The 19,690-nt window shown below is 37.4% G+C and overlaps 1 protein-coding gene across 11 annotated transcripts in view; it reads right to left on the bottom strand.

Annotated features, from left to right (window-relative positions):
* Positions 1 to 19,690, bottom strand: part of SEMA6D (semaphorin 6D) — a 70,010-nt gene that overhangs the window by 45,718 nt on the left and 4,602 nt on the right. Inside the window, exon 1 of one of the 11 annotated variants that reach the window (XM_031955122.1) lies at positions 2,632 to 2,741. The exons of the other annotated variants lie outside the window; for them this stretch is intronic. The gene's annotated coding sequence lies outside the window, so the exon portion shown is untranslated. Of the gene's footprint in view, positions 1 to 2,631; positions 2,742 to 19,690 lie in introns of those variants that run through there. 11 annotated transcript variants of the gene reach the window in all.

The following is a 19,690-nucleotide window of genomic DNA, read 5'->3' as shown; positions in this document are numbered from 1 at the left end:
TCACATTTATTTAGACACATACCTACTTGTGTCATGTGTGATAACATATCATATATAACATATTTGTGCCACATATTATATTGTGATGTGCCATCTATTCCTGTCATGTTATATGAACTTGTGTATATATACACAGATATTCTGTGTGTCTGTGTGCATATATACATGTTTTTTGGAACATGTTTTCTCCCCCATTAGGACTGTGAGTTACTTAAAAGCAGAGGCTAGCTACCTTTTTCTTTAACCCCAGCATTAGGCACTGTGCCTGGAACCAATAAATATTTATTGATTATTGACAGATATATTACTTCAACACTTTAAATGATTAGTGATATCCTTGGGGTGAGTATTCCTTAAACCAATATATATTGTAATTGCCTCATACCTTTAAAAAAAAAAAAAATCACCTGGTGGCTAACTTTCTGTTGATTAGACTTCTTGAACGTAGGTAGCCTGGTCTCCAGAGAACAGTCTATCTAAAGCTTTTGCATTACTGGCATAACCTTTGAGAAGCAAAAGTCAGGCACCATGATTTGAAAAATGCTTTAAAAAATAATTCAGCCACACAACACAGCTAGATTAAGGTGATTGGAGTGCCGAGGTTATGTCACAGGGTCTTGTAGATAACTACCTTGGCTGGGCCTGGGTAAGCTCCACTGGGCATTCAGTGGATGAGAAATAATCAATTCTAATCCCTGAATTGTTCTTACTTCTTGGTTAGCTCATAAGTTAGAGGCCACCTTTAAGATCTTCTGCATTTAGCAGTTTACAAAAATCTATATTGGTTCATCACCCCTGCAAAAAGTGGGACTTGCCCTAAAGAAGCCTAATTTTGGAGTCCAATTATCAAGATTCAAATTCTGGCACGATCACTTGCTATTTGTAGGATCTTACACAAATCACCCAACCTATCCAGACATCCATTTCCTCCTCTGTAAAATCAGAGAGTTGGACAACAAAACTGAGGAAGAAAACAGCCGGACGTCCTTTGTGGCACTGAACATCTAAAGACTGTAGAATAATATTGGTCCTGTAGCCTTTAATAAATGTTTGTAGAAGCTTGGGTGGGAATTTGTTTTGCTTGACTATGCATATTTATTACAAGGGCTTTGTTTTTCTTTTAACAATGAAAAGGAAGAGAAAAAAAAAAAAAGAAGAGAAAAAGACAATCAAAAGGATAAGTTAACTGAAAAGGAAAAAAGAAAGACTGATCGTTTCAGTACTGGGATTCCCAAGCTCAAAGCCACCCCACCAGTGACAGGTATCGGTGTTTGTCCATCTTAAAGAGACCAAGCTATCAGGGAGGCGATGCCATGACATGCAAATGAATTGGAATTAAGAGAGGGAGGGCAGGGCAAAGTCACCTGTCTCACCTTCCCCTCCGGAGCCCTGTGGGTCTGGTGGCCAGACACAGATCAGGACTGGAGGTGGGCCTGGATGAAATTGGTCTTTTTAAGCCTTCAACAGGTTTTGTTTGTCTGAGGCTGCACCCATTCAGTGATTACAGGTAAGTACCAATTGAGACAAAAAATGGCCTCCTAGACCTAGTCAAAAAAAAAAAAAAAAAATCTAAATAAATAAATAAATCTAGGAGGGAAAGACCCTCAGGGTTTCCAGCAAAAACAGAAATGATTGCTATTTACATTCACTCAATCTGGAACCCAAAGAGTGACCACTTGGGGCTTGAGTATGATCTATCTTTGGGCAATCTGTGAGTCAGAGTGATTTTGGCTTAAGGCAAGGTCCCCCTTCAGAAGCAGAGACACAAAGGCAGGCCCTGGATTGAGGAAGCAGCCTACTGCAGTTACTGATTTGAAGGCTGCCCTCCCCGAGGCTTTCTTCCTCTAGTTCTCCACTGAGCCGGGAAACTGAGGCTTTAGAGAATCTGGAGAGCAAAGGCCAAGTGGGCTTTCTCTTATGTCCTCCCATCCAGGGACGCCCAGGGAGATCAAAGGCTGTGTCCTGAACACTATGAAGTCTTACTCGGCTACAACTGATCGCCTTGGTTTCTTTCCATTTCAAAAAGTCAGCTATTTGGAAATGATTAATGGTCTCCGGTGGGAAGAAAGACAAGGGTGCTGGGCTAGCATTCGTGGTGGTAAGATATACAAGAAAGAGCTGCTATTTGCAAGGTTCTTGTAATAAGGAAGCTGCTGGCCCTCGTGAATTCCTTTTTAATGCTCCCATTTTCCCAGTGTTTGGGGGGAGTGGGAGTAGTAGGGAAGGGGCAAGAAAAGGTTTTAAAAACTTTTCTGCCTGGAATAGTCATATCATAATTTTGTACAGCCAGAGGGCAAAGGAAAGACTCATAGTGGGCATGTAGATGTAACACATTAAAATGTATTACTAAATAATAGTATAATAATAAATATTAATAACATATACAATATTATAATATATTATATTAATAATAAAATTATATTATACATTATTAAAATAAGTCATCAAAGAAATGTAAACTGGGCTAGCAGCTAGGGGAGGAGACAACCAATGGGAATCATGAGTGGATTCCCCTGGTATTTGCTCAATGTGAAAAGAAAGCATGGAAAGCCTCCCCCCCTTCCCCCTCAGCAGACTGGGTGGACTCCTATATGGTGAATTCATGAGACAGAAAAATGATTAGAACACTACCTCCAGGAAGATTCAAGTTCAAACTGGACTCAATCCCCTCCTAGCAGTGTCACTTAACTTTTGGGTGTCTCAGTTTCCTCATCTGTAAAACAGAAATAATAATAGCACCTATCTCCCAGGATTGTTGTGAGAATTAAATGAGATAATAATTGTGAAGCATTTTTAGCCCAGTGCCTGGCTATTTATATAGCCAGCATTATATAAATTACTGTTTTTATTAATAAAAAGACATGGGATGAATAGGTATAGATGGGTAGCCATCTGTATAGCTGCAGAGAACCTCTACATTACTGAGATTCAAGGTCTTCTAAAGTATTTGAATAAAGCCAGACTGAAGGCTAATACTGGCAAAGAAAATGGAAACATGGACTCTCTTCATTTCTCCAGTATTTTTCTCTTTTTTCTAGTATTTCTTTCTTCTTATCTTATATGTATTTATGTACATGTTTTGTCCCTTTTAATAGATTATAAGTTCCTTGAGGGTCTATCACAAAGCCCCATACTTAGCAGAAATTCAGGAAAAGTTTGTTGAATTGCACTGCAGTAGCCCAAGGCATAGATAAGTTCTATCTCCATCCACAGAGTTTACAATGCCCCAGGACTTACAGATAGTATAAATGGATTGAATTAGGTATGGATGTCTTATCTTAAACTTGACACAAAAGAGAAAGTGGAATGGGATGAAGGGTGGGATGCTTTGTAAAAACAAATTTTTACACACCCCAAGTAAACCACATAATGTGAGTGCCTCAGACTTGGAGTCTGCCATTTACTGGCTGTGTGATCCCAAAAGGCACTAACCCTCTTGGATTTTCAGTTTCCTCAGCCATAAAATGGGTAGGATAATACTTGCACAGTACGCCTCGCCAGATTGTTTTGAGCTAGTATAATAGCTAGCATCCATGGTGGTTTATACTCATTATCTCATTTGATTTTTACTGCAACCCTGAGAGGAGGAGACAGACTCCTGGCCAGGGTTCCATCCCTCACGCCACCTAGGTGACAGCTCATCCAACCCTCACACCATAGGGAACAGCTTTGTAAACTTTTAAAACCCTATTTTTAAAAATTACATGAGCTATAATTTCTGATAGATTATACACAAACAGCACTCATGATAGGGCAGGAAAGGGATCTGTGGAATTTCCTAATGGGGATGAGATTAAGAAAATTAATAAAACTGAAATGTAAGATATACTTGCCTTTGGGGTTTCAAGAGTATTCAAATCAACTGCAAAGGAGCTATGGAAAAAAAATGCTATTTACTTTCAGGGAAAGAACTGATAGAAGGAAGAACTGTATGGTTTTACATTCCCCCACACTTACACAGGCATAAAATGAAGGCCTCTAGTGCAGGATAGGAAGGGAAGAAGACAACTTGGAACTTAAAATGTAACAAACAAAAAAAAAAATAATAACAACAACAACAAAAAAAGGATTCTTGAAGCAACCAAGCTATAGTCTTAGATACACAGCAGGTGTTTAATAAATGCATGCTGCATTTATTATTTTCACTATGTCATAGTGAAAAGTTTACTAGGATTAAAAAAAAAAAAAAAACATGAAGTTTATGTTCATGTTTCCCGAAAATGTCTCCGAAATTAATGCCTGAATTTATAAAGTTTCCAAGTGATAAGCTGAGGTGAAAGGGGAAGAAAGAAGGTCATCCTTTCTCATTTAAGACAGACTGTAGAGAACCTGGAAGCCTGGTGAAGGCAAACTGATTCTACAACGTGTTCTATGCAATTCTTTGAAGCACTACCCTCAAGTGTAAAGAATCTTACATTAAAAAAATTTTTTTTTTCCTAATCAAATACAGACTCTGTTCCAGTCACACTAAATTTTCACATAAAGGCTGAAAAACATTTCTTCCAAGCCATGCACCAAACATTTGGATCCCATTTTCTCCTTTTACAAGTTGCATGCATGAACATGCTTCAGGAACATACACAGGTGCATGCATACATGTATGCATGAACACCCAAAGACAAACCACCTTGATGGGTACAGAAACTGCTAAATATAATTTTACAAAACCTTTCTGCATCCTGCTGCAAAATGTTGGGAAATAGCTGGAAAGTAAAAATGGCAGGACTGCTCCTTGTACTCCCCATACCACCCATAACAACACACAAGCCATGGCAAGATCTAAGTACAATGATCATTATGATTTTCTCATCCAGGGCAGCCAGGAAGAGTCTTCTCGGGAGGAAGATTACTCGAGCCCCCTCCTTCCTCACTCTTGGCTTGGGCATTAGCCCAGGTGGCACCTCAGTGTAAGATAACTCTTTATCACCCCAGTGGGGGAGATTGCTAGGGGGGAGCTATGCATCTCAGAACAAGACAGTAAGTGCGATGTAACCACTTACAGGAGACTGCTCTTCAGGCAAGCATAACTGAAAATTATGGGGATCTAGGGGGTGAGCAAAGGAGGGGGAGACAGAGATTGGCTAAGTCCAGATTCCAAGAGAAACGCGGTGGTTTCCACTAGAAAACCTTCCCAGAGCATTGAATTCCATTTATTGACTACCTATGTCTGAAATGTACGCCTCCTCACTTCCACCTTATTATTCACCTCTACTTTCCTTCAAATGCAGATCAAATATGACCTTCTCTGCCCGAAAGTCTGGATTGGTCTCCTTCCATCCCATGGCCCTGGCTCCTAAAATTATCTTGTATTCATGTGGTAAGATTGTTTATAAGTATTTACATGTTTATTTACGTATATACATGGTATCTTCCTCAATAGAAGGAGGCTCCCTGAAGGTAAAAATTGATTCTTTTTTTGGCCTTGTATCCCCAGTGTCTACACAAAGTAAGCACTTAATAAATGATTTTTGTTTATTTTCGGAGGGGCAATTATGTGACTTGTCTAGAGTCACACAGCTAGTGTAAGACCACATTTGAACTCAGGTCCTCCTAATTCCAGAGCCAGTTAGTTGTTCTATCTAGTGGGCCATCTAGCTGCCCAGCTGATTTTTTAATCGATATATTTTAACTGATATAATTTAATTGATTTTTAATTGATTCAAAAATAGTCATTAAGATACTACTAAGTACAATGGTCTATAGTAAGTTCTAAGGAGTTACAAAGGCATAGAGGAGATAGTTAAGGCAGGTGGCAGAGTGACAGACCTGGAATCAGGATGCCTCATCTTCCCAAGTTCAAATCCAGCCTCAGACACTTCCTAGCTGTGTGACCCTGGCCAAGTCACTTAACTCTGTCTGCCTCCGTTTCCTCATCTGTAAAATGGGCTGGAGAAGGAAAGGGCCAATCCCTCCATTATCTCTGCCAAGAAAACCCCAAATGGAGTCACAAAGAGTTGAACATGACTGGAATGACTGAACAGTAATAACAAAAGATAAGATCAATAATAATGTTTCCTTATATTCCAATTCTTGTGTGTGAGGCAACTGGGGTTACACAACAAGTAAGTGCTAAGGGTCTGAGGCCACATTTGAACTCAGGTCCTCCTGACTCTAGGGCCAGTGCTCCATCCACATCACCTAAGTGCCCTTTATATTTCTGTTTTCTTTTTTTCTTTTATCATATACTCCAAGAAGGGAGAACTAGTTTCATACCCAAAAGGATCTGTGATCCTAACCCTATGTAGTAAGTCTTCCTTAATTCCCTTCCAAGGTTACCTTCCATCAACTCTTGATAACATATTGTATATAGTTTTTAACTTAGGCATTGTCCTTCCCCTAAAAATCTAATCTCCATAAGGGTAGAGACTATGTTTTTGACTTCTTGTATTTTTTTTAGTTTTTTCTTTATTCTCTCTCTCTCTCTCTCTCTCGCTCTCTCTCTCTTTTGCACATTTAATTTTTCCAAATATATGTAAAGATAGTTTTCAACATTCATTTTTTAAGAATTTGTGTTCCAAATTCTTCTCCTTCCCTCCATTATCTCCTCCTCAAGATAACAAATAATCTGATATAGGGTAAATATGTGCAATTCTTTAAAATATATTTTCACATTTGTTGTGTTGTGCAAGAAAAATCAGACCAAAAGAAGAAAAGCAAACAAAAACATGCTTTTCCTTGTATTTTCAGCACTTAAAACAGTGCCTAAACACATCTTAAATTTAATAAATGCTGGTTGATTGATGTCACTGATATGCATATTCCCTCAGATGTGTACTAATGTCTATTATGCTTGCCCATTCTGGGACATTTGTCCAAATTCTCCCAGAAATTCACCACAAGGGGTTTATAAAAATACACAGTAATAAAAAAAATTTGACCATGTAGCTGTATGCAGTGGGCTCCAAAGATTAAAATCACTTTGGGATTTGAGGCTATTAACTGTCCAATTCAATTATATGGAGACATGAAAAGCATTTTACTAGAGGTCTCATATTCTGAACTTCAGAACTATACTAGCATTGGGGTACTACATCAGACAACTTTGTGCTGAGATCCTTTGTAAACTGATCAGACCCATTGGCCATGTTCCTTTGATTCCCCAGCTGGCCTTCAGGGAACCAGGTCCAGCAACAGTGGTTTGATCTTTCAATTTAAAGCTAGAAATACAGTATGAATTGGAGTAGAGCCCTGTACAAAGGAGCAATATCCATGTATTCTGGGTTTAAAATTGGACATTAATTCCTCATTTTACAGATGAGGAAATTGAAATTAAGTGACTTGCCCAAGTTCATAAAAGCTAGTAAAGTCCTGTGCCCTACCCACTGGGCTACTTCCTCTGTCAACTTTCTGCAATGATAGCTTATTGAAGGAAATTGGTAGGATCTTGCTCTTGCAGGCTTCAAGACAAACCTTGAACCCTTGTATTCCTTAACAATTCTTTATCTCCAGTACCCACTATGTGAAGAGGGATTACTTTATAAGCTTCCTTAACCAAGTGTTTACCACCTGCATTTGGAGACTGCTTCTGATTCCAAAATCTAAAATTCATGATTCTAATATGAGCAAATTTTTCCCCAAATGCAATAATATGCAGATGGTTTTTCATTTTCCCATATTGATTCAAATGAGCAGATAATTTTATTAACTACTTATTTTTAAAAGCATAGTTCAAAATATAAGCATTTGGACCTGATGTGTGTATAGACTCACTCATGTATATTTGAATATACATGTGCATATATGTATATACCCATGGCATATATATATATATATATATATATATATATATATATATATACACATATATTCCTATGTATATCTGTAAATGTGTATACATACACAAACATGCAATCACATTTGGTCTATGTCTCTTTTAAAGTGTGGTCGAATAAAATGATGGTGGGCCATCTCTTCCTGGAAAATATCTTCCCTGATATAGTTCCATGCTAACAGGTAGGATTCTCCTAGTCCCAGATCTATAGGGTGGAGCTAACTATGCTTTTTAATATATCTAGTCAATTGGGCAAAGCATAAAGGGAAAAAAAAAATCCATCCTGACTGTAGCAGACAATCACCTTATGCCCTGAAGCATGAAGTTTGATTACCCTTATCTCAGTTTATCATTAAATCAAAAACTGTTGCTATAAATACTGGTCCAGAACTCCATTTATGAAATTATACAGGCTAGTCAGCAGAAATAAGCGTCTGCCCTTTTGCTTCCTTAATTTCTGTTTCCCTGTGAAGATCTTTGCGAACTGAAAGAAACCATTTAGCTTGAAGCGGGCTTTATTACTTGATTCACTCTCTCCCTAGACAGCTAGGGATGTTTTCTCTCTTATAACTGTTCTCCTTGTTAGTTAAAAGCAACAGGCATCCTATCTGCTAGTTATCTTGCTGCATGAATCAATGAAGATGGTAACTCAGGGGCCCAGGGAACTAAGTGTTAGTCCTAACCAGAGAAGCTTAAGGAAAATCTCTGAATTCTGACCCCTTTATTAAGCCTTTTTATCAGCCTGCAGGGTTGCCTCAGTCCAGAAAGCCCTGCTAAAATATAAGATCGGAAGAGAGAACCATTACTAACACTGTCTTTTCTGTTTCATTTGGGTGAAGACTTGGGTTTGAGTGCCATCTCTGATACCCGTTGTGTAATCCCCAGCAAATGCTTTAACCTCCGGGTGTCCATGAAGAACAAATGCTGGTTCAGGTTAGGAGAGGGAGTTTTCTACAAGTTCAATACTAATGTAATCAAAGATCGGAGGTTTTTATTTTTTGTCTTTTTAAAGTATGGGGGAGTCATCAGAAAAGTTAAATCTGGAATCAGAAGATCCAGAGTTTGTGGTTTCTAACTCCCGCTTTGTGACCATAGATAGGAGTACAATTTCCCCATCTGTAAAATGGGAATGATAAGGCTTGGTTTGCAGGGTTGTTTTGAGGAGAAAGAATTTTGCAAACATTAAAGTATGATATAATAGTGACGTATTCCTATTGTCAGCATCTCTTTCCCACCCGGGTTATTTAAAAGCTTCAGAGAAATGGAAAGTAATCCTTAAAAAAACAAAAAGACAAAAAAATCCACTTCTATCCTGTCTCTTCCTCCTCAACAAACACATATACCTTCCTCATTCCCAAGCTGATTTTGTTCAAAACCTTTTCTGGGGGTGAAAATTTATACCAGTCTGGTCTGTTTTTCAGGACCAGTCTAGAAATGGAATTCTCCTTCTGGGAGGGCGAGGCAGTCAGTCAATCAATCTAACAGGTATTCACGCTGTGCTGAGCACCATTAACTGAGAGCATTAAGAGACAATGGTGTACCTTGCTTTGTACAATAGACATGCTCCTGAAAAGCTGCCCATATTGGATTTTTATAAACAGTATCCTATTTCTCCAATGACTTATTGTATAAATTCAGAGCAGCTTTGTCTTAATTTCTGATTGATCTTTATTTGACAATGGTTCAACAAATGGGCAGCAGAGTCCCTCTGGAGGCAGGGCTGACAGACAAGAGACTTGGGTTCTCATCTAAGACCGGCCACTGAACTGACAGAACTATGTGACCCTGACCTCCAAAGCTCAGCTTCCTCATCTGTAAAAAATGTTCTAACATTCTATAAGAGTCTCTCTGCCTCTGTCAAGTAGTAAAGGATTTTTTCAAGGTCTTAAAAAATGAACTTGGGGAACTAATGTTTAAAATACACTCTAGGCTCATATACTACTTGCAAAGCAGATGGTTTAAGTAATTATCCCCTAATTTATCTGTTTTATAAATTAATTTTTATTACACTGAATTTTCTTATAACAGTTTTATATTAGGGAAAGGTAACTCCTTCCATCCTAATTTGGTAAGATTTGTACTACCACCACTACTATTGATCACTTCTGACACAGAAGTGACATAATTAGATTTTAAGAAAATGGGTCAATGGTTAGAACACCAGCCCTGAAGTCAGGAGGACCTGAGTTCAAATCTGAACTCAGACAACTTAACACTTCCTAGCTGTGTGACCCTGGGCAAGTCACTTAAAAAAGTCACATAAAAAAATAAGATTAGAGTCTTAATGATAATCCATCTTGAAGCCATACCTACTGGCCCATCAAAACTGGTTGTTATAGTTACAATTTCTAGGAGGCAGAGGGCCCTGGTTAGGTATTGAGAAAAGCAAGACTAGAACCTACAGAGTGATAATCCAAAGACTAGATCTATGCTTAGATCCTGAAGCTATATCTACTGGCCCATGAAAGTTGGTTGTTACTGTTACAATTTCTAGGAAGCAGAGGCCCCTAATTAGGCATTAAGAAAAATAAGACTGGAACTTATTGAATGATAATCCAAAATCTACATCTATTCATACATCTAAAAAGCATGCCTACTGGCCCATCAAAATTGCTTGCTGCTCAAGATAACTGTATAAATACATTTACCGCTATTGGATTTACATATATTTTTATCATGTTTAACATATATTGGATTATTTGTCATCTAGGAAAGAGGGTAGGGGGAAGGGAGGGAAATTGAAAATCACAAGGGTCAGTGGTGAAAAAATATCCTTGTATATGTTTTGAAAAAAAAAGCTTCAATTAAAAAAATATTGCTGCTGCTACATTATCTAGGAAACAGAGGCATATGAAGGGGTGTTGTGGAGTTCAAAGGAGATAATAATTATAAAACACTTTGCAAACTTTAAAGTGCTACAAAGTACAGTTAACATTATTATTGTTGTTGTTATCATTAGTCTAGACCTCTGGTCTGATGATGTCTTCATTACTTGGACCTTCTACTACATTCCTGCTGAGCTCAAGCAATGGCTATAGAATAATATAGGTATGTGCTTATAAATGTTTAATCACCATGTTTTCTAGGAAAAGAAAAAAAAAGTATGCATACGTTCAATTTTAATTTGCATTATTAACATTTTCTTAAATTTAAACAATTATCAAAACAATAAATCAAGCCCTTATTTGTAATGTCTGCAAATTTCTGAGGTTTAAATGCGTACACTGAAAATCAGGCACACTCCTGATCACAGAACTGCAGCCCCCTCTTTTCTTTCCTCACTCAAGACTTTCACCTTCAGCATCCTCTTATTATGTTAACCTAGACTAGCTTTATGGGTGTCTATCCTTGATGGATGGCAGCCTATAACTTTGGATCAGAAATGTCCAATCACAGAACTGAAGACATGAGAAGGACCTCTGAAGCCATTTAATCCAAACAAGGACTCCCCTCTATAGCAGACCCAGAAAAGCAGACATTCCATTTTAGTTTAAAGGCTTCTCAAATCCACTATTTCTAAAGGTAGCTCATCCTATTTTGGGACAGCTCTAAATATTAGGAATTTTTTTTTAAATGATGACAGAGTCTAAATATTCCTCTTTTTAATTTCCATTTGTGGCTCCTAGTTGTACTTTCAAGGATCAAGAAAAATACATAAATATATATATAATTCTATTTGTCTATATCTCTATCTATCTATCTATCTATCTACCTATCTATATTACCACCATTTTCCTTCCACCTCTCAAACTTCCTTCTCTTCTTCAGGGTAAATATCTGTTGTTCCTACAACCAATTCTCATATTGCATGTCTGCCAAGTTCTTCATCATTCTGGTCACACACTTCTTTGGAAAATTTCCTGCTTATTAGTGATTATTTCATTATTAATGATCAAAGGGTTGTCCACCATATCATTTCAGGACTCTTATAAAATTCTGACATATTTATGCAAGACACTTTGGGGGAAGACTAGCTTTAAAGTATTTTACTTGACTGAGTCACATGCTTTCTTATAGCCAGCAAACAAGACAGTGTGGTTTGTATTCCCTATCCCTCTCCATCAATTGATGGTAATTGGTAATGATGTGGTCCACTGTGGCATACTGCTCAGTAAATCTTGCTTATTCCTTCCTAATAGCCTCATCAAGGAAGTCCTCTCTGGGTGTATAAAAATTTTATATCGATAGGAAAATCTCTTTAATGTCACAATTCTGATGGTGATGTTGTATGGTTACAAGTCATAGAATATGAAAGCCTCTAAAGAATTAAAATTAGGTTCACTCAAAGGACAATAAAGATATATATCCCAACAGAATAAAGGTTCTTCAAGATAAACGGAGATTTTCATTTTTTTCATCTTTGTATTCCTTTAGTGTCTGATGCATATAATAAGGATTTAATAAATACCTGTAGATTGAATGATGATTGAAAAGATTTATTTCTAATGAAATAATGAAAAGTATTCATTACTAATGAGGTATTACCCAGGGAAAGTGACGTAAAGGATACCAAATAAATGTTAGATCAAAAAAGAATATGGGACAAACAGAGTGAAATAAGTGATGAATACTCTGAATACATCACTGGTATCCTCATGATGATAAAAAAGTAAATGAGGAAGATTTCCAAGTATACCGGATGTAATGAATTCACGTGAGAATATATTTAAGAGTCACACAGAGGATGAGCAGGCACTTCAGTGAGATCACAGATCCTTTTTTAGAGCTAGAGTTAATTTCATCTTATTAAATTCAGCCCAACATTCTAGTCAGTCAAGATATTTTTGGATCCATTCTCCCTGACATCTAATGTGTTAGCTAGCTTGTTCCCCAAGCCCTGTATCATCTGCAAATTTGGTAAGTGTGCCATCTATAAACTTATCTAAGTCACTGACAATTTTTAAATAGCATAGGTTCATGCAGCACTCTGACAAAGAGACCTTCCAAACTGATACTGAATAATCAATGACTTTTTTTCCCCTGATTTGAGACTTTCAATCAATTTCAAATCTCCTCCTGACAACACTAGTCCACAGAGCTCCATCTTATCCACAAGAAAAGTACAAGAAACTCTTGTCAAATGCTTGGCTAAAATCTAGGCAAGTTCAAATAAATGAATGAAGAAATGGCTAGACTGATGAGTGAATGAATGAATAAATGAATGAACAAATAAATGAATCTAGGTAAACTCTATCTCCTGTATTCCTCCCTCCGATTCATCAGGCTTATAACCTTGTCAAAATGGGAAATGAGGCTTGACAGACATAACCCACTCTTGGTAAAGCCATATTTGCTCTCTGTGATCACTGGTTCCATATCTAGATCTTCCGTAAGCTTAAAATCTGTCTCTCTTTAACCTCCACCCATCGCTTCTGGCTCTGCCTTCTGAAATCAAGCAGAACCAATGTAATCCCTCTTTCTCATGACAGCCCTTGAAATTTTTGAAGACTGCTATTACGTTCCCAGCTGCCTAAGTCTTCTCTTTCTAAGCCACACATTCCAACTTTCCTTCTTTTTGTACAGCATGTTCTTTCTCACCAGTCTTTTTCTCCATACTGAGCACCCCCATTCTGGGGTCTCCAAGAAGAATCGCAAGAGTCGCAAATCAGAAGATCTTAAGATAGATGTCCACCTTCAAGGCTTCCTCTTCCCCAAACCTGGTTCTTACTCTTGGATTTTAGAGAAATGAAAAGTATCCAATTCTCATCAATTATAGTTTGAAATGTGGTTTAGGGGCCATGGTGAGCCACATCTGCAATGCATTCAAATTACAAATATGTTTAACTTTCACACAGAGAGCAGAGTGCAGGAGATAGCATGTGGAGGTAAGGAAGACCTCCTACTTCCTTAATTATGTAGCTATGGACAAATCCTTTAAACTTTCTGCCTCAGTTCCCTCCATTATAAAATGGATAGTAATTGTACCTATTTTACTGTGCTTTGAAGATCAAATGAGAAAATATATGCATATATATGTATATACACACATTTATATATATATGTAAATATATAAATATAAATATATGTATATATGTAAAAAGATATAAATTTCATGTGCGTAAACCTTATTCTATTACTATTCAAATACTATTTATTCACAAGATTTCTTTGTGCTAGAATTCTTCCCAAAACAAAAACGAAGACAATCTATAAGTATAGGTTTTACAGTTTCTATTCTGACTACTTGTCCCTCCCCCTATATCTGGAAAGCTTTCCCTCCTTATTTCCACCACTTAGAATCCTTGACTTTGCTTCAAGACTCAACTTGAGAGCCATCTTGAGTTGCCAACCAAAAGACAGGAAGCCTTTCTCAGTTCTCCCAGTTGCTAGCTAACATATTTCCTCTAAAGTTTTATTATAGAGGCAACTTAGCAGAGTCATAGATCTCGCTCAGTCCAAAATTCACTAGTTGTGTGACCCTGGACAAGCTGCTTAATTGTTCTGCTTGCCTCAGGTTCCTCATCCACAAAATGGGGATAAAATAACAGTTACCTCACAGATTTTTATTAGTATCAAATGAGACAATAGCAAATTCTTAGTAAATTGATCTTTTCTTCTTTCCTTCCTCCCTCCCTCATTGTTTTCTTTTTCTTTCTTTCTTTCTTTCTTTCTTTCTTTCTTTCTTTCTTTCTTTCTTTCTTTCTTTCTTTCTTTCTTTCTTCCTTCCTTCCTTTTTGCCCTCCCCCTCCCTCCTTCTCTTCTTCTTCTTATGTATTTTACATATCCATATATATATATATATATATATATATATATATATATATATATATATATATATATATCCTTTCTCATAAGCTCTTGAAGGATAGAGGCTGTTTTAACTTTTTCTTTGTACCCCTCAGTGCTTTGCCCAGTGCCTGAAATATTAAAGACTTAACAAAATACCTTTTAGTTAATTGACTGGTTTATTTTAATACCTATATCTCTGGTCTTTCCGAGTTAAAAAGGGATTATATATGAAGGAAACATCAACATTAGTAGTTGCCCTAACTGGTAACTTGAGGTAAAATGTTACCTTTTGCTATGGTTATATATAGCACTAAATGGCAGCTGGTTTGGGATTGTGTTTGCCAATCACCGAGCAAATCATCATCACACCTAAAACTAAATCACCCTAATGTCGATCCTACTAATTCTGTCTTAAGGATGGTGTGCCTTCAAAGCCTCTGCTGCCTGCTGCTCCATGACTAGCCATTGAGGCAAGCTGCAAAAAGGGAATCAATGGCAAACATTGCATTTACTGTACCACAGAGACAGAGCCTCTGCCTGCCCTACCAACAACCCACAGGATTTTCAGGAACTCCGCCACTGATAAATGACAGCAAAGAACAAACTAAAAAGAGCTACCAAAAGCCCTTTTAATAGCACTGAGAGTCCTTGGCCAGCAGCAGGAGCTGCAGTGTTCTTATCTGCTGGGCTGCTGACAGCCTAATCCTAGAAAATGAATATGTTATTTTGGTCAGAGTTTCATCTACCCCAGATCATGGGTGCCCTCCTCCTTCTCCTGCTACATGCCAAAGGAGACACATGGTATAGCTCAACTCCCTCCTTTAAATTTAAGTACAGACTACAGTAATAGGCAAAGTAATTGCAGCTTTTTCTGAGGTCTTATTATATACACATATAAGACTCCCAGGACTTTTTAACCCATGGTTTTCTTCCCAAAATGTACTTAAGAAGAACTTTGTGTGACATGTCAGCATTCTGTGTTAGGGTTTATTTTCCAAATACAAACCTTTAATATAGAACGATCTAACTTACTCTAAAAGTACCCTCTTCTGCCCCCTCTTCCCCCAAAACCCCCCAGCCTAGTTGGCAATTTCTCAGAGATGTATCTGATTACTCATGCAGGCAGAAGGACGCTTTCATTCAACCATAACCCAGAAAAATACATGTTGTAACAGAGTGAAACTACAGTACTACTCTCTCCATGCTGATGCTACTAATGCTTGAACATCTGCAGCCCTTGCTGTCTTTGCTGATGGGGCCAATAAAATACTCTTGGGAAATGGGACAAGGATACATAATGGATCTTCACCTGCCAAGAACTGGGAAATGAATGTCAATCACACCAGAAGCAAAAACACTTTTTGAAGAAGGGTGATAAATAACGCCATTTGTCCTGTGCCATTATATTCTTGGACAGGGAACCATAACAAAGAGAAAAACTGAAGATACTCATCTGGCATAGTGGAAAAGGGGTAAGATGTCATAATTTGGGGGACAGAAAGGGGAAATTTGAAGGACAGAGAGCAAGATATGGCTTAGATATGTTATTTAATGTTGATGCCTCTGTATACACTGTATATATTGTATTATGGAATATGAATTTGTTATAAAAATATCATCTTTACCCTCCTTGATGGCAGAAAGACCACGGGACTAGAATATGGTAAAGTTAGATACTTATTATCAAAGTGGCTGATGTAAATGGCTTTTGATCCGGTGTGACTGTATTTGTTTTTAACTATTCCTCTATAGAGGATGTTTTTGCCTTCTTCAAATTCTTTTACATTTTATAAGCACCAGTGGAGCATTAGTAAAGAACTAGGGCTGTCCATCTGTTACTCCCTAGCATGTATTCTCTCCGTTATCCTTTGATCACTAGCAATTTTGATTCCTTGTAGATTGGGGTATTCCATGATATATAATCATTCATCATTGCTGGGAAAATGCTTGGGTTAAAAAAGAAATGGCTTTTGAATCTGGATGCAGTCTAGAAATTGTTCAAAGATCTATGCTGTTTTCCAAATGCAACTCAGTCTTACTTTGTTCTTTCTTCTTTCCCTCCAATTCTGACCCCAACTCATATTCCACTTGCATTATCTAAAAGACATACACGCCTACATACCAATACCTACACTCAATTGAATGCCATAGATGGATAATGGCCATTTTTCATCCACCTTGTTTTCCTATTTGGATTGTTAGACTGATTCCTTTTGAATAATCTGAGATATCAGTTAGAAAGCTTTGTAAATATTCTGGAGCTTGATACAAAAAGCACAAAATCATCCACAAATAAGAGTAACTGAAAGAAAGACCCCACCTTCTATTGAAAATCCTTTCACATGAATTTTGTGCAGGTCATCCTAGAATGAAGTCAAGAAACATTTTTGGCATATGTCTTCTAATTTTATATATTTCTTGATGATAATAGTCAGAAAATCATTAAACAGTTTTCTGTGTGCTTGCAATTGCCAAAGAAACCTAATCTTAACATACAAATGATGGACTTCTTGCAATCCCAATTTTCTCTGCACTCCAGAAACCATCCTCTACACAGCTCTCAAATGGGGTTTCCTAAAGTTCAGGTCTGACCACAGGACTTCCCCCATTCCCCCAAAGAAACAGCCCCTAATTACCTCAAAAATCAAGTATAATGACCTGTTTGAAATTTTCCCAGATGTCTTATACATTATTTCCCTCTACACACTTTACAATACAGCCCTACTGGCCTTCTCACTGATACTCACACAAGTTATTTCATATCCTATTTTCATCCCTTTGCACTGACTGTTCATCCTGTCTGAGGTATTTTCCCCTCCTTACTTTTCCTGCCCTCTCTGCTAATGCAAATGTCTTTATGTGTGTATATGTTTATGTGTATGTTTGTGTGTGTGTATATGTATATAAAGAGAGAGAAAATGCCAATCAACATCAATTAGGCACTTACTGTATGCCAGGCATTGTGCTAAACAATGATATAGGAAGAAATAATAAAAAAAAATTTCTCCCCCAAGCTCACATTCTAATGGAAAAGATAGTATATATGTACAAATATACGCATATATTATATGGTAGTCTTAGCACCATTAAATCATGTCTCTTCCACATATAAAAATATACTTATACACATATAAAACATATAAAAATGTTTTACACACAAAGCATATATAAGGCATTTGTATGGATATGATATATTCATACAATATAATACATATACTATATATGCATCCATGCTATCTGTATTTCTTCTTAGAGAAATTTTTTCTGTCTTAGTATCTCAGTGCTTAGCACAGATACAATAGGTATCTAAAAATATTTGCTGACAGATATTTTCTAACAACAGAATTTGCAGATTTTAGAAGACTTTTTTTTAAAAAAACTCAAAAACATAGGTAAGAAAAGGGTAGCACATAACCTACAGAGAGCCAATTTTATTATAATAATTCATGCCTTTCATGTCTTAACAAGTAATAAGTTTTTACTTTTATGTCATTTTATTGCAAAAAGGGGGGAAAAGTTTCTTGCAGAAAGCATCTGGTGCAACTATTAGATACGGAGCTAAATCACATGTTTGCCTTTGTGAAAAAAAAAAAAAAGATGTAGCAATAACATGTGTAGTTCACCGAAGAATTAGCCTGGCTCTTTCTGTTTTCTGTCAAGTGGAACTGCAGGTTATAAACTAATTTTTTTCTTCTCCTTTTCAAAATATACGGTATTCTCAAAATCCAGTCTGAGTGGCGTCTGAGCAGCTCCTTCTAATTCCATTACTCAAGTAGTTTAATAATCAAGCCTGAAGAGGCTACATAGGAATCTATATTAAGGGTAGGGTGATCCCCTATTAAAAAAAAATTGCCCAGTTACTCCCAATCCCCACTATGACTTGTCTGTAGGCGTGCTCCTGAGTTGGATGGGGGGGGGGGGGGGGCTTGGGCCAGGTTGGCAAACAAAAGAAACTTCCCGTTCTGGATGTTAACTTTAGTTACCAAAACCAGACAATGATGCCAGTAGTGTGGAAGAAAAAATTTCTACAGCCAGCTGTGCTGTTCACAGTTGGATGAATTCTGTGGAGCTCCAAATGGTTATGGAGCCAGTAGCCTGTTGTGGCCAAGGACAGAATGATGGATGATATACATACTGTGTCCAAGTCGAAAGAATGGCAGAAGTTCACTTCAGGGTTGTTAAAATGCTAATCTGGGTTAGTTAACAAAAGCCTAATGGAAAGGAAAAGTTTGAGAAAGGAGGACACCTCATGGGCTATATACTGGGGCCCTGGATTTGATTTCACTGCTTCTATAACACTTGCTTTTGAAAATAAAGAAAATAGCCATTTTCCCATTTGACCCAATGGAAGTAACTCAATTTTCACTGCACTGCCATTGTTGTCCGGATCTGAGGAAGAAACTCAGACAGTACCCACAGCAGTTGAGGACGGTATTGTCGGATTGATATAGTAAAATGATTTTTATTTCTTACATATGACACGGGAGCAAATCAGAACACACTTTCCTTTGAATTGGACGCCAGCAGCTGTTCTCAAAACAAGCAACAACTCAATAAAGATGGCTTAGATAAATTTTAACTCTAAATGTACCAGCTTATGGGAGCCTGGGAAAAGAGAACACACCTGTTTTAACAACTCTCATAATGAAAGGAACAAAGGTGTTTTACTAGGGAGAGTTGAAAACCTCCAGGAGGAGCCTGTGAGGTAGGTATTATTATCCCCATTTTTATGGATGAATAAACTGAGGCTCCAAAGTGCCACAATTTGCCAGGGTCAAAAAATAAGTGGCAGAGGCTGACTTCTAACCTAGATCTTCTATCTCCGAGTCCATGAAGTCCATCAGCGTGCTCCTTTAGGACTTCAATCTTGCTTTCATCCTACTCTGAGATAAAATACTCATGTGACTCAAAAGGAAGAGATGTATGTACTTTTTCTTTATGTAACCAGGTCAGCATGTGATCGCCAACTCTCAATTAGATAAGGAAAAAAAAAAGAAAAAAGAAAAAGATTGTTTATTCAACCCCACTCTCTAGTACAATGCCTTTGAGACTGATGGATTCTGCTGGTCTCAAACTCCTCTTCCTTCTTTTATAAAGATTAACATCCTCCAATGTCTACTCATGAAGAACATTAATTTACAGCCACCTGCCACAGTGGCTAAAGGAGACCTGCATTTCCAGGATCACTTG

This window comes from Sarcophilus harrisii, chromosome 2 (assembly GCF_902635505.1).
Source record: "Sarcophilus harrisii chromosome 2, mSarHar1.11, whole genome shotgun sequence".
NCBI classification, from domain to species: Eukaryota; Metazoa; Chordata; class Mammalia; order Dasyuromorphia; family Dasyuridae; genus Sarcophilus; species Sarcophilus harrisii.
Note: the sequence above shows the minus strand (reverse complement) of the source record. Positions and strands in the feature narration are given on the sequence as shown.